Consider the following 14,686-nt stretch of genomic DNA (forward strand, 5'->3'; position numbering starts at 1 on the left):
GTGTAGAACAGGTCATGATGTCACAGTGTAGGCCAGGTCATGATGTCACAGTGTAGGACAGATCATGTTGTCACAGTGGAGGACAGGTCATGATGTCACAGTGTAGGACAGATCATGTTGTCACAGTGTAGGACAGGTCATGTTGTCACAGTGTAGGACAGGTCATGTTGTCACAGTGTAGGACAGGTCATGTTGTCACAGTGTAGGACAGGTCATGATGTCACAGAGTAGGACAGGTCATGTTGTCACAGTGTAGGACAGGTCATGTTGTTACAGTGTAGGACAGGTCATGTTGTCACAGTGTAGGACAGGTCATGTTGTCAGTGAAGGTCAGGTCATGTTGTCACAGTGTAGGACAGGTCATGTTGTCACAGTGTAGGACAGGTCATGATGTCACAGTGTAGGACAGGTCATGATGTCACGGTGTAGGACAGGTCCTGATGTCACGGTGTAGGACAGGTCCTGTTGTCACAGTGTAGGACAGGTCATGATGTCACAGTGTAGGACAGGTCATGATGTCACAGTGTAGGACAGGTCATGTTGTCACAGTGTAGGACAGGTCATGTTGTCACAGTGTATGACAGGTCATGTTGTCAAGTGTAGGACAGGTCATGATGTCAAGTGTAGGACAGGTCATGTTGTCACAGTGTAGGACAGGTCATGATGTCAAGTGTAGGACAGGTCATGTTGTCACAGTGTAGGACAGGTCATGTTGTCACAGTGTAGGACAGGTCATGATGTCACAGTGTAGGACAGGTAATGTTGTCACAGTTTATGACAGGTCATGTTGTCACAGTGTAGGACAGGTCATGTTGTCACAGTGTATGACAGGTCATGTTGTCACAGTGTAGGACAGGTCATGTTGTCACAGTGTAGGACAGGTCATGTTGTCACAGTGTAGGACAGGTCATGTTGTCACAGTGTAGGACAGGTCATGTTGTCATAGTGTAGGACAGGTCATGTTGTCACAGTGTAGGACAGGTCATGTTGTCAAAGTGTAGGACAGGTCATGTTGTCAAAGTGTAGGACAGGTCATGTTGTCAGTGAAGGTCAGGTCATGTTGTCACAGTGTAGGACAGGTCATGTTGTCACAGTGTAGGACAGGTCATGTTGTCATAGTGTAGGACAGGTCATGATGTCACAGTGTAGGACAGGTCATGTTGTCACAGTGTAGGACAGGTCATGTTGTCACAGTGTAGGACAGGTCATGTTGTCATAGTGTAGGACAGAATGTGTTTATTGTATGCTCAAAGAGCCAGTCCTGTAGGTTGTTGGTTAATTCTTTTAGAATACATTTTATGATGTCATAAGACTTTACTCGATTTGATGAGCAGGCTCACCATATTTACCTTTTTTTCACTAGCCTAATCTTTGCAATGTATTAACATTTACGGACATTTCTTACTGTAGTCTTTTAACATTCATGATATTTGAATTCATGTTGATTCATCAAAACCATTCTTAATAGATCAGGATAGAAGTAAAAAAAATGCTCTCATCTTGAAAGCAAATTTGGAAATTTTGCTTCTATCAGCAAATATATCATAACAGAAGGTTTACCAGTTTAAATATTGCCTCAATATAGCAAATATCTTAATAAAAGTACATCATTGCATTGTCTACTGAAAAAAATCCTCCACAGACAGAACAAGTCCTTAATTCATGGTGATCTGGCACTGTAGCAGAGGGCAAAATTCTCATCATTTCATGATAGCTTTGAAAAACGCAATTTGATTTTTTTTCTTCTTGAAAAGCTAGCGGGTAGACAAACAGACAATGAGCATTTGGGGGACTTGATATGTACCATATAAGTAGTTACAGAGAAGTCTACACCAACTGTGAAAACAATCACACCGATGGCTACAACAAAACACAATCCTCAGGTCAAGTTACCAATACTCAGGGGTCGGCCATCTTGTAACCAACGGCAGCCCATTTAAACATCCTAATGAAACAATCAGGAGTTCTAAGTTCTATTATCAATCCTATTGCAAGCAGAGGGCAGTCGTGATTGACAATTGAGTAAACCTCGCTAGTCGATGAGGCCGCGAATTAAAGCTTCAAATCAGCGTTTCTTCATTTTTGGATGCAAATTTATTAGATTTTGGTATGAAAGTGCTTGGTTAAGTCCCAAGGGCCCACAGGTCATTTTTGCCACAGATTTTAGCTAACAAGTATTGAATTTGTACAACTAGGCACATATCAAATCTATGCTACTGTAGCCCGCCCCATAATTGTCATTAACTCTTGAATAAATTTTGGCAAGGAAAAAGTTACATACAATCCTGTCATCCAAGCTTGTAAGACAGACGGACAAAACACAGACTAGAGTAATGACAGGGCTTCGTTTCAACAGTGCTGGTTGCCTAATTACGATGGCAAGAAAAACAAATATGGTGGACACGACAAGAAAGCGATTATATATATGACATTTTTCTTCAACGAACCCCTGGGAAACTGGATATGGTCCGCTCTACGTCTAATCACAGACCCTACTCTTACCATCAATCATTCCTGCTCAGGATAATAACGTTCATGATAATTGGCTCAGTTAATTCCTTGTGCTGGATGTACATCGACTTACACAACAGGGAAAGTTGAGCGGCATGTATAGAGTTGAAGTAGACATGTAATTCTATATAAAGTTTTATTAGCCTTTTGCACGATTTGAGCTACATTTTTTAATTAAAATCTTCTCTGGTTCCAAAATCACAAAGTAAACTAAAATTTGATCTGTGAACAGTCAGCTTTGTTGATTGGTCGGATTGAAACTGAAGATAAATGTCTATGTGGGGGTAACAAATAAGAAATCAGGGGTAATATGTTCCTATATCTATGTCCCCTTGGTAACTGTCTACTGAAAACAGGCTCAGCTTGATAAACATTACAAATCTCTTATTGTCATTGTTCCTTATTTAATGTAATCCACATTGAAAAGTAATCGAGGAACAGAAAATGTTTAAAGTACATTAAACTTTAAACTGTGTTCTGGAAAACAGTTGGAGGTAAAAAGGTGATAGTTTTTTCTACTGAGATGCAATAAAGTGGTTTTGTTTACATAATAGAATGTATGCTAATTTGTCTATTAACTAATTTGTAAACCAATTGGCAAATTAAGCAATGACGATTTTATATCAATTTTCCCCAAAATTAAGGTTTTTCACCCAAAAATGCAGCAAAAAATTAAAATTTATGTATGCTAGCTGTAGGGTGTGTTGAGATGTCCATACTACAATACAACTATTCCCCAGGTTTGGTAAGAAATAACGTTGACACTTTGTGAGAAAATGAGCTAAACTAAAAAAAATTGAAAGTCTAGATTCCTGGCATCCCTAATTTCCCAAGTCAGTGGACCATAAATTCTGGATTATATTCAGTAAATGAAGGCTGTGTTGAGATGTCCACTAGGTGATCTCACTATATACCAAGTTTGGTTAAAGTTTGACAATTAATTTTTGAGGAATGGATCTAAACGCAAATCTGTTAAGTAAAATGTTCACACTGCTGCATGCCCCCGGAAAAATAACACCATGAGTCTTCTCTTACAAATTTGTTGCAGGCAAGACAACAATAGCAACATGTAGCCCATTTTGTCGTCTGATTAGCCTCAAAATTGAGCATATGCAAAACTAGAAACCAAGAAGAAGCTAGGAATGGATTTTTCTTAAGAAATAACATCAACAAGTGTTGTTAATGTACAGTTGGATGGTGGATTACAGACGACGAGAAAATTTGAACAGCCTCATCATTTCTACAATTATCCCTGCAACTTTATTCTAATATTCTGTAATACTGTACCCCAACATTCAAATTATATTTCTACATTACTTTGACAATCATATATTTAATACAGCAAGCTGTTTATCAGTACCATTCTTATCAATGTAAATAACACTGAAGTATGTTGTTATTTTAATGAGGACTATCTGTTATACTTTGTACACATGGAGTTTATATGAGTTTATTGTAGAAATATTATAGTCTAGCAGTTTTTACGAACCTTATAAATACTCCATATTACCAGCTGTTAATGCTAAATACTGGAATATATAATGAAGATTGTATGTGTTCCGCTAATTACTGATTTTTTTTAACAAGTTTTAACTGTATAATACCTTTAGATGTCCCACAACGTGATGGGTTTGATATGATTGTAACATTTTCCATTTTAATGTTACTATTATATATGTATATTTATTTCACAAACACACAATATCAAAAGATATAACATCAGTAAGTGTTTCTATGTTAAATTTATTACCTCATAGACCCAGTAAAACAAATTCATGCATATATGTAACATTCCACTTTTAAACAAAACATCATTTCATTATAACAGAAATATTGGAAAATCCCCATCTGTATCATTACAACCAATAACATGTATTAATATATACTCATCAAAGAGAGGAATATACCTATTGTCATGTGTAAACTGGACCAAGCTGCTACATAAACACTATCATAACAATTGATAATACTAATAACTAGACAACCTATACACTGTAAAGTAACATTTTTTATTGCATTTTTGCCAGTGAAATATAATCATATATCAAACTAATTAAACTTATATTTTCACTGCAGCGATGAGATTTTGCAGTGAAAATATGTTTTGCAGAGAAAATATAAGTTTTTCGCTTGTGACCAATCAGAGTGAATTTTGTATTCACCTCATTGAAACTTGCCGATTTTTCCAATTGAAGCGAAGATAGATAAACTGGTTAGTTTGCTGTATTTCTGAAATATTCAGACTAATTTTTGACAAAATACTCACTTGACGTGAGCTATTCATGCACAGATTCTCCGATGACAGCAGAAAACGATTATAAGGCAAAGACCTTGATTATCATATCTTCAATGAGTTGTTAAAAATTAGAAACTTGACCTTGAATATGATGCCATCATGACGTTTCTGATACAGCAGCAGGCCACCAGTCTCCTTTACTGGACAGTATTTAGATTGTCACATTTGTTATTATTAGATTTCTAACATTTAAATGGAAGCATGCACTGACAATGAGCAGTCCACTAGTCTAAGATAATGAGCGGTCCCCTAGGCCTCAGACGGAGATCAGAACCAGGCCCGTAGAGACGACAAATGTTAGTGTAGGTTTCCATGTAAGCTTCGATCACTTCTTTCTGTTTTTTGCAGAGTTCTGATAATTGCTCTGAATGTAAAGGCACATTTCTCTTCCAAAATCCATTGCATGATGTAAAAACACCTATTGTTCAAACTGTCAAACTCCTCACAGCCTATCTGGTCCGAAGCCTCCCGTCTCGTGACTGACAGACGGTCCGATCATTTCTTACTTGGGCTGATGTTAGCAAAACCTATTTCCATTAATTTGATCAGTAGGTTTCTTTGTTCAAGGAAAGAATTTTGCATATCAAAACCCATAAATGTCTTCCGTTGTTTTTAATTCGATCATAATCATGGTCATGGAAAAGTTTGTTGCTGATTGTATATTCACTTGAAAAGTTTCAGACTAAATAGCAGGGTAGAGAATAATAATCGCGATTTCCATATTACATAGTCTGTCTTACATGTAAAAAAAAAACGTACCATTTAATTTTAGTAGGTGATTCATCCTACTGTTTTACAATCAATATATTTTGGTATATGGCCTCTGTCGGTCCTCTAAAATCATTTTCAAAATGAATATAGATAGCCATCCAGCATCTTAATTACTTTAAACCTCTGTCCCGTGGAATGGCACTTTGCTTAGCCTGATATCAATAAATCTTCATTTGCAGCCCACTTTGATATCCTGAGTATATGATGACTTCATTTTTAAGTATAGTTTTTGCACAAGTCTTCCAAAAGGAGATGGTTACAGAAAAGTATATAGGTGTTGCCGATGAACTAAAATGGTAGGTTGCCATGAAGCTTCATACATACAAATTTTCCAGGACCTGTCAAAAAACTAGCAGTTAGGCCAAAATTTCCCTCACAGTTGTATTGGTCAATATGGAAATCAGAATATCACTTTATGGAAAATTCATTTTTCTTCTCTTCAAATTTTCGTCTTGCATTTTTCATAAGCATGTCTGGATTGGTAACTTTGAGCTTGTAATGCAACATTATTACAGGCCTACATGAGGTTGAACTGGCGTTGTTTGTGTGTAGACTCCGTACTTTGACATGGTCAACATTACAGTAATGGTTGAGATCAGCCCTCCACCACTGCCATCACTTTACAAAAATACATACATTGACGACCTCTCTTTAAAACAAAACACCTGCCAAAACTCTCTATTTTGGAGGACTTCTGTGCTTATTACAAGACTTTATCTTCAACAATTCTTTTTATTTTTCATAATTTCTGAACTCTAATTGTCCACAGATATCTAAGGTACAAATGTACAAGCTTGTGTTTGAATGTCTAAACTATAAATGTACTTTTCAGGTTTGAAATTTGTATAGTATGTAATCTCCCACATGGAAATGTCAAAATGCTGACAAGCACTTGGTTTTGAAAACTTAATACAAATGTTCTATCAGTCTTAACATACACTCAAATTTATATCTAAGATTGGCATTATTTTCAATGGTTTCAATGATTTCCTCTGTAGTGCCAATTTGAGGAGGTGAGATTAAAGATTCAGTGAATACAGTATTTTGTTGTAAAATCTAAATATGCTATGTGGTATTATATAATTAGTCTTTATCTATGTTTTGTCGGTGTTAGGTAATAATGTGAAAAAAGTGACATTTTGTTGGTAACTGGAGATTCTACTGGTACAGTGATAATCACACACCACATCGCTATGTTCTCTGTTACAAACCTTACAGAAAATATTGTACATTTCCGGTTGCATATCATTAATGTAATAATGATCTTGCTGTTTAGATAATAGGTTGGGCAATTTAACAATTATTATAAAATATACACACATATATTATATATAAACTGATGTTTAAATTCCAACAAATTTCCACGGCGACCAAATTCAAATGTCTGGGACAAATCGGGCACATCCGTTTAGCACGGAAGGTCAGACACATCGAGATCCTCATTATCAACTTTTAAACACTTGACTTTTTAATGACATTTATTATTCATAAATTACTAGAGCTAAATGAGGATAAAATGAATATTCTAACTCATTATAGAAGACAATGTGTGTGTGATTGATGCTACAATAAGCCCCACTTCCGGTCTTTTGTTAATCTATCCCATAACTACCTTTCATTAAGCTAAACTAACTTGCATGTGACAGAAGTTCAACAATTATGCAAATGAGTACAATTTGGACCAGGAAATCAGAAATTTACTTGGTGAGAAAAATTGTTTGGATGTTATGTAAAATTCAGTAGTTACATGTATTTGAAAATCATTTCCATAATTTTGCCTAGTAAATATTAATGTGTATTGTGTATGTACATAGTCGCAACTCAAATTGCCAACATCACATGATTATTTGTACAAGATTGTGGGGATTTTGTCAACACAGAGAATCACATGAGTAGGTGTATAACATTATTGAAGTTTTGTAAACATCAGAAACCAACACCATCCTTCACTTTCTCACCTAAACACCAAACTGTTAATCCAACCAATTCTCACTTAAGCCAAACACATATGAAATAATATAATATTTCTTGATGACATTTGGGTAATTTTCTTATGATCTGACACGTACATCTTTATTCTTGGTATTGACTTTTATTTGACCTTCGATCTGCACGTTTCTCCGAATAAAAGTTACTATACCTTACTTCCTGTTTTGTTTTAAGGGTATATCCATACTTTACAATGACATGTTGGTGCCTTACTGCCTGTTTTGTTTTAAGGGTGTATCAATGCTTTATATTGACATGTTGGTGCCTTACTGCCTGTTTTGTTTTAAGGGTGTATCTATGCTTTACATTGACATGTTGGTACCTTACTGCCTGTTTTGTTTTAAGGGTGTATCTATGCTTTATATTGACATGTTGGTACCTTACTGCCTGTTTTGTTTTAAGGGTGTATCTATGCTTTATATTGACATGTTGGTACCTTACTGCCTGTTTTGTTTTAAGGGTGTATCTATGCTTTATATTGACATGTTGGTGCCTTACTGCCTGTTTTGTTTTAAGGGTGTATCTATGCTTTACATTGACATGTTGGTACCTTACTGCCTGTTTTAAGAGTGTATCAATGCTTTACATTGACATGTTGGTGCGTTACTGCCTGTTTTGTTTTAAGGGTGTATCAATGCTTTATATTGACATGTTGGTGCCTTACTGCCTGTTTTAAGGGTGTATCAATGCTTTATATTGACATGTTGGTGCGTTACTGCCTGTTTTGTTTTAAGGGTGTATCAATGCTTTATATTGACATGTTGGTACCTTACTGCCTGTTTTAAGGGTGTATCAATGCTTTATATTGACATGTTGGTGCGTTACTGCCTGTTTTGTTTTAAGGGTGTATCAATGCTTTATATTGACATGTCGGTGCCTTACTGCCTGTTTTGTTTTAAGGGTATATCCATACTTTACATTGACATGTTGATGGCTTACTGCCTGTTTTGTTTTAAGGGTGTATCAATGCTTGTACTTGTTACATTCTGGAAGGTTTACCCCTCTTGGAATACTTGCACTGTATACATGCTGACGGTATTCCCTCTTGGAATACTTGCACTGTATACATGCTGAGGGCATATCCTCTTTGAATACTTGTACTGGATATATGTTGAAGGGTTCTGACGTATGTTTTTTTTCAAAAAAAATAAATATATATCAATTTATATTCAAAAAATATAAACATATTTTAAAGATCTGGAAAACTAGTTTAGACAAATAACATGTCCTTGAACTGAGTTTTTTAAACTAACTACAAACCATTACTACAAACCATTACTCATCGGTTTAATTGTCTTCTTGAATAACAAATATATTACAAACAATTTAAAGTTGGAGAAAAGATATAAGGAAATATCAAATTTTATTTTGCTTGCTTTGTAATTTGATATAATACCAAATGATCAAAATAGAAAAACATTGACAATATGAAAAAACACATTCGAAAAAGATAAAACAGAGGTGAAACAGCCCAGTATATATATATTGCCATAGAAACAGGACGACAGCTGTTTTTTTGTCTCATTGTTATAGGGTGACATAGATATAAGTTTGTACATCACAAACATCTACAGCCTCATCAAATTTCAGGGAGTATAAAACACATTCATAAATATTTTTGGTAGGGTATACCCTGTTCAGTAATTACCTGGCTTTATGTTACCTTACACTTACACAGGTATAATTCAGGTCGTATTTAGACTTTTTCAATGAAGCAAGATCGACTGATCCTGTTATCACACTTACTTTAGACTTAACACATTGTTTCAGGTCTAGAGAAACTTAAATCTTTGCGATAACTATCTATAAATTTCTAAAAAATATCATATCTTCAGCAGCAGAATAAGTATACTGGTCTGTAATGTAATTATATAGATCTGTGACTGGTCAGTAATATAATTATATAGATCTGTGATTGGTCTGTCATATAATTATATAGATCTGTGACTGGTCAGTAATATAATTATATAGATCTGTGACTGGTCTGTCATATAATTATATAGATCTGTGACTGGTCTGTCATATAATTATATAGATTTGTGATTGGTCTGTCATATAATTATATAGATCTGTGATTGGTCTGTCATATAATTATATAGATCTGTGACTGGTCTGTCATATAATTATATAGATATGTGACTGGTCTGTCATATAATTATATAGATTTGTGACTGGTCTGTCATATAATTATATAGATCTGTGATTGGTCTGTCATATAATTATATAGATCTGTGATTGGTCAGTAATATAATTATATAGATCTGTGACTGGCCACTAATATAATTATATAGATCTGTGACTGGTCTGTCATATAATTATATAGATCTGTGACTGGTCTGTCATATAATTATATAGATCTGTGATTGGACAGTAATATAATTATATAGATATGTGACTGGTCTGTCATATAATTATATAGATATGTGATTGGTCAGTAATGTAATTATATAGATCTGTGATTGGTCTCTGATATAATTATATAGATCTGTGATTGGTCTATAACATAATTATATAGATATGTGATTGGTCTGTCATATAATTATATAGATCTGTGACTGGTTACTAATATAATTATATAGATCTGTGATTGGTCTGTCATATAATTATATAGATCTGTGACTGGTTACTAATATAATTATATAGATCTGTGATTGGTCTGTCATATAATTATATAGATCTGTGATTGGTCTGTCATATAATTATATAGATCTGTGACTGGTCTGTAATATAATTATATAGATCTGTGATTGGTCTGTCATATAATTATATAAATCTGTGATTGGTCTGTCATATAATTATATAGATCTGTGACTGGTCTGTAATATAATTATATAGATCTGTGACTGGTCTGTCATATAATTATATAAATCTGTGATTGGTCTGTCATATAATTATATAGATCTGTTACTGGTCTGTAATATAATTATATAGATCTGTGACTGGTCTGTAATATAATTATATAGATCTGTGATTGGTCTGTAATATAATTATATAGATCTGTGATTGGTCTGTAATATAATTATATAGATCTGTGACTGGTCTGTCATATAATTATATAAATCTGTGATTGGTCTGTCATATAATTATATAGATCTGTGACTGGTCTGTAATATAATTATATAGATCTGTGACTGGTCACTAATATAATTATATAGATCTGTGATTGGTCTGTCATATAATCATATAGATATGTGACTGGTCACTAATATAATTATATAGATCTGTGACTGGTCTGTAATATAATTATATAGATCTGTGACTGGTCTGTCATATAATTATATAGATCTGTGACTGGTCTGTCATATAATTATATAGATCTGTGATTGGTCTGTCATATAATTATATAGATCTGTGACTGGTCACTAATATAATTATATAGATCTGTGATTGGTCTGTCATATACTTATATAGATCTGTGATTGGTCTGTCAAATACTTATATAGATCTGTGACTGGTCTGTAATATAAATATATAGATCTGTGGCTGGTCTGTAATATAATTATATTGATCTGTGACTGGTCTGTAATGTAATTATATAGATCTGTGACTGGTCTGTAATATAATTATATTAATCTGTGACTGGTCTGTAATCTAATCATATAGATCTGTGACTGGTCTGTCATATAATTATATAGATATGTGATTGGTCTGTAATATAATTATATAGATCTGTGACTGGTCTGTCATATAATTATATAGATCTGTGATTGGTCTGTGATGTAATTATATAGATCTGTAACTGGTCTGTCATATAATTATATAGATCTGTGACTGGTCTGTAACATAATTATATAGATATGTGACTGGTCTGTAATATAATTATATAGATCTGTGACTGGTCTGTCATATAATTATATAGATATGTGACTGGTCTCTGATATAATTATATAGATCTGTGATTGGTCAGTAATGTAATTATATAGATTTGTGATTGGTCTGTAATGTAATTATATAGATCTGTGACTGGTCTGTCATATAATTATATAGATCTGTGTCTGGTCTGTCATATAATTTTATATATATGTGACTGGTCTGTAATATAATTATATAGATCTGTGATTGGTCTGTCATATAATCATATAGATCTGTGACTGGTCTCTGATATAATTATATAGATCTGTGATTGGTCTGTAATATAATTATATAGATATGTGACTGGTCTGTCATATAATTATATAGATCTGTGACTGGTCACTAATATAATTATATAGATCTGTGATTTGTCAGTAATATAATTATATAGATATGTGACTGGTCTGTCATATAATCATATAGATCTGTGACTGGTCACTAATATAATTATATAGATCTGTGATTGGACAGTAATATAATTATATAGATCTGTGATTGGTCTGTCATATAATTATATAGATCTGTGACTGGTCTGTCATATAATTATATAGATCTGTGATTGGTCTGTAACATAATTATATAGATATGTGACTGGTCTGTAATATAATTATATAGATCTGTGACTGGTCTGTCATATAATTATATAGATATGTGACTGGTCTCTGATATAATTATATAGATCTGTGATTAGTCTGTAATATAATTATATAGATCTGTGACTGGTCTGTCATATAATTATATAGATCTGTGACTGGTCAGTAATATAATTATATAGATCTGTGATTGGTCTGTAATGTAATTATATAGATCTGTGACTGGTCACTAATATAATTATATAGATCTGTAACTGGTCTGTCATATAATTATATAGATCTGTGATTGGTCTGTCATATAATTATATAGATCTGTGACTGGTCTGTCATATAATCATATCGATCTGTGACTGGTCTGTCATATAATTATATAGATCTGTGATTGGTCTGCCATATAATCATATAGATCTGTGATTGGTCAGTAATGTAATTATATAGATTTGTGATTGGTCTCTGATATAATTATATAGATCTGTGATTGGTCGGTTATATAAATATATAGATCTGTGATTGGTCGGTAATACAATTATATAGATCTGTGACTGGTCTGTAATATAATTATATAGATCTGTGACTGGTTACTAATATAATTATATAGATCTGTGACTGGTCACTAATATAATTATATAGATCTGTGACTGGTCACTAATATAATTATATAGATCTGTGATTGGTCTGTAATATAATTATATAGATATGTGACTGGTCTGTCATATAATTATATAGATCTGTGATTGGTCAGTAATATAATTATATAGATCTGTGATTGGTCAGTAATATAATTATTTAGATATGTGACTGGTCTGTCATATAATCATATAGATCTGTGACTGGCCACTAATATAATTATATAGATCTGTGATTGGACAGTAATATAATTAAATAGATCTGTGACTGGTCTGTCATATAATTATATAGATCTGTGATTGGTCTGTAACATAATTATATAGATATGTGACTGGTCTGTAATATAATTATATAGATCTGTGACTGGTCTGTTATATAATTATATAGTTATGTGACTGGTCTCTGATATAATTATATAGATCTGTGATTGGTCTGTAATATAATTATATAGATATGTGATTGGTCTGTCATATAATTATATAGATCTGTGACTGGTCTGTCATATAATTATATAGATATGTGTCTGGTCACTAATATAATTATATAGATCTGTGATAGGACACTAATATAATTATATAGATCTGTGATTGGTCTATAATATAATTATATAGATCTGTGACTGGTCTGTAATGTGATTATATGTAATATATTTATATAGATCTGTGATTGGTCAGTAATATAATTATATAGATCTGTGACTGGTCTGTAATATAATTATATAGATCTGTGATTGGTCTGTAATATAATTATATAGATCTGTATCTGGTCTGTAATATAATTATATAGATATGTGATTGGTCTGTAATATAATAATACAGATCTGTATGAATTAAACTACAACAATTGCATCAATCTGTATATAATAATATAGATCTGTATAATAGTCAAATATTTCAATAAAGGTAATTGGCAAGGGAGTAGAGAGTAGTGGCCTTTATATAGAGGTTTATTTACAATTAATTAATTAACATTCAGAATTCAAACAGGTGGCCTTAATAAACAGATTGCTAGAGGTGACCTTGAAAGGTTGTTAGAGATGGCCTTGATAGACAGGTTGTTAGAGATGGCCTTGATAGACAGGTTGTTAGAGATGGCCTTGATAGACAGGTTGTTAGAGATGGCCTTGATAGACAGGTTGTTAGAGGTGGCCTTGAAAAGTTGTTAGAGATGGCCTTGATAGACAGGTTGTTAGAGATGGCCTTGATAGACAGGTTGTTAGAGGTGGCCTTGATAGACAGGTTGTTAGAGATGGCCTTGATAGACAAGTTGTTAGAGGTGGCCTTGAAAAGTTGTTAGAGATGGCCTTGATAGACAGGTTGTTAGAGATGGCCTTGATATATAGGTTGTAAGGGGTGGTCTTCATAGACAGGTTGTTAGATGTGATTTTTATAGACAGGATATTAGAGATGGCCTTTTTGGACAGGTTGTTAGAGGTGATTTCCATAGACAGGTTGTTAGATGTGGCCTTTATAGACAGGTTACTGGAGGTGGTCTTTAAAGACAGATTTAACTAGCCTATTAGGCAGTAGTCATTATAAAAGCTGGATTTTATCTGGACCTGCTTCCCTTCTAATATCTAATTAATATCTAATTAATATCTAATTAATATTTAATTATCTACAGGATCAAACTTTGATCACTACACACAAAAAGTATGATAATTCATGGAAAAGAGACTTTCTCTGGTGATTTCAATAATATGTCTAAAGTTCCATTAAGGATACTGATATTCTACATGACCTAGTGTACTGTACTGTCAGCCTCGTTCAATTTTAAGGGCAATGTCCGTTAAAACAATAATCAAGGCAGGTGTTTTTATTTTTGTACTTTAACATTACCACTTCTTTGTAGATTTCCATCAGGCTGATTAGCAACAATCTCTAGAACATCGCCAAATACAATTCTCTGTCGAAAGATTAGATATATATACACACACGTGTGATACAAATTGAAATTCACTCTTTTTAGTTTTGTATCCAGCTGATACCTTACTCCTTTAATATACAGACTTTCATCTTAATTCCTGAAATGACCTTCACTTTCATTT

Source organism: Pecten maximus, chromosome 11 (assembly GCF_902652985.1).
Source record: "Pecten maximus chromosome 11, xPecMax1.1, whole genome shotgun sequence".
NCBI classification, from domain to species: Eukaryota; Metazoa; Mollusca; class Bivalvia; order Pectinida; family Pectinidae; genus Pecten; species Pecten maximus.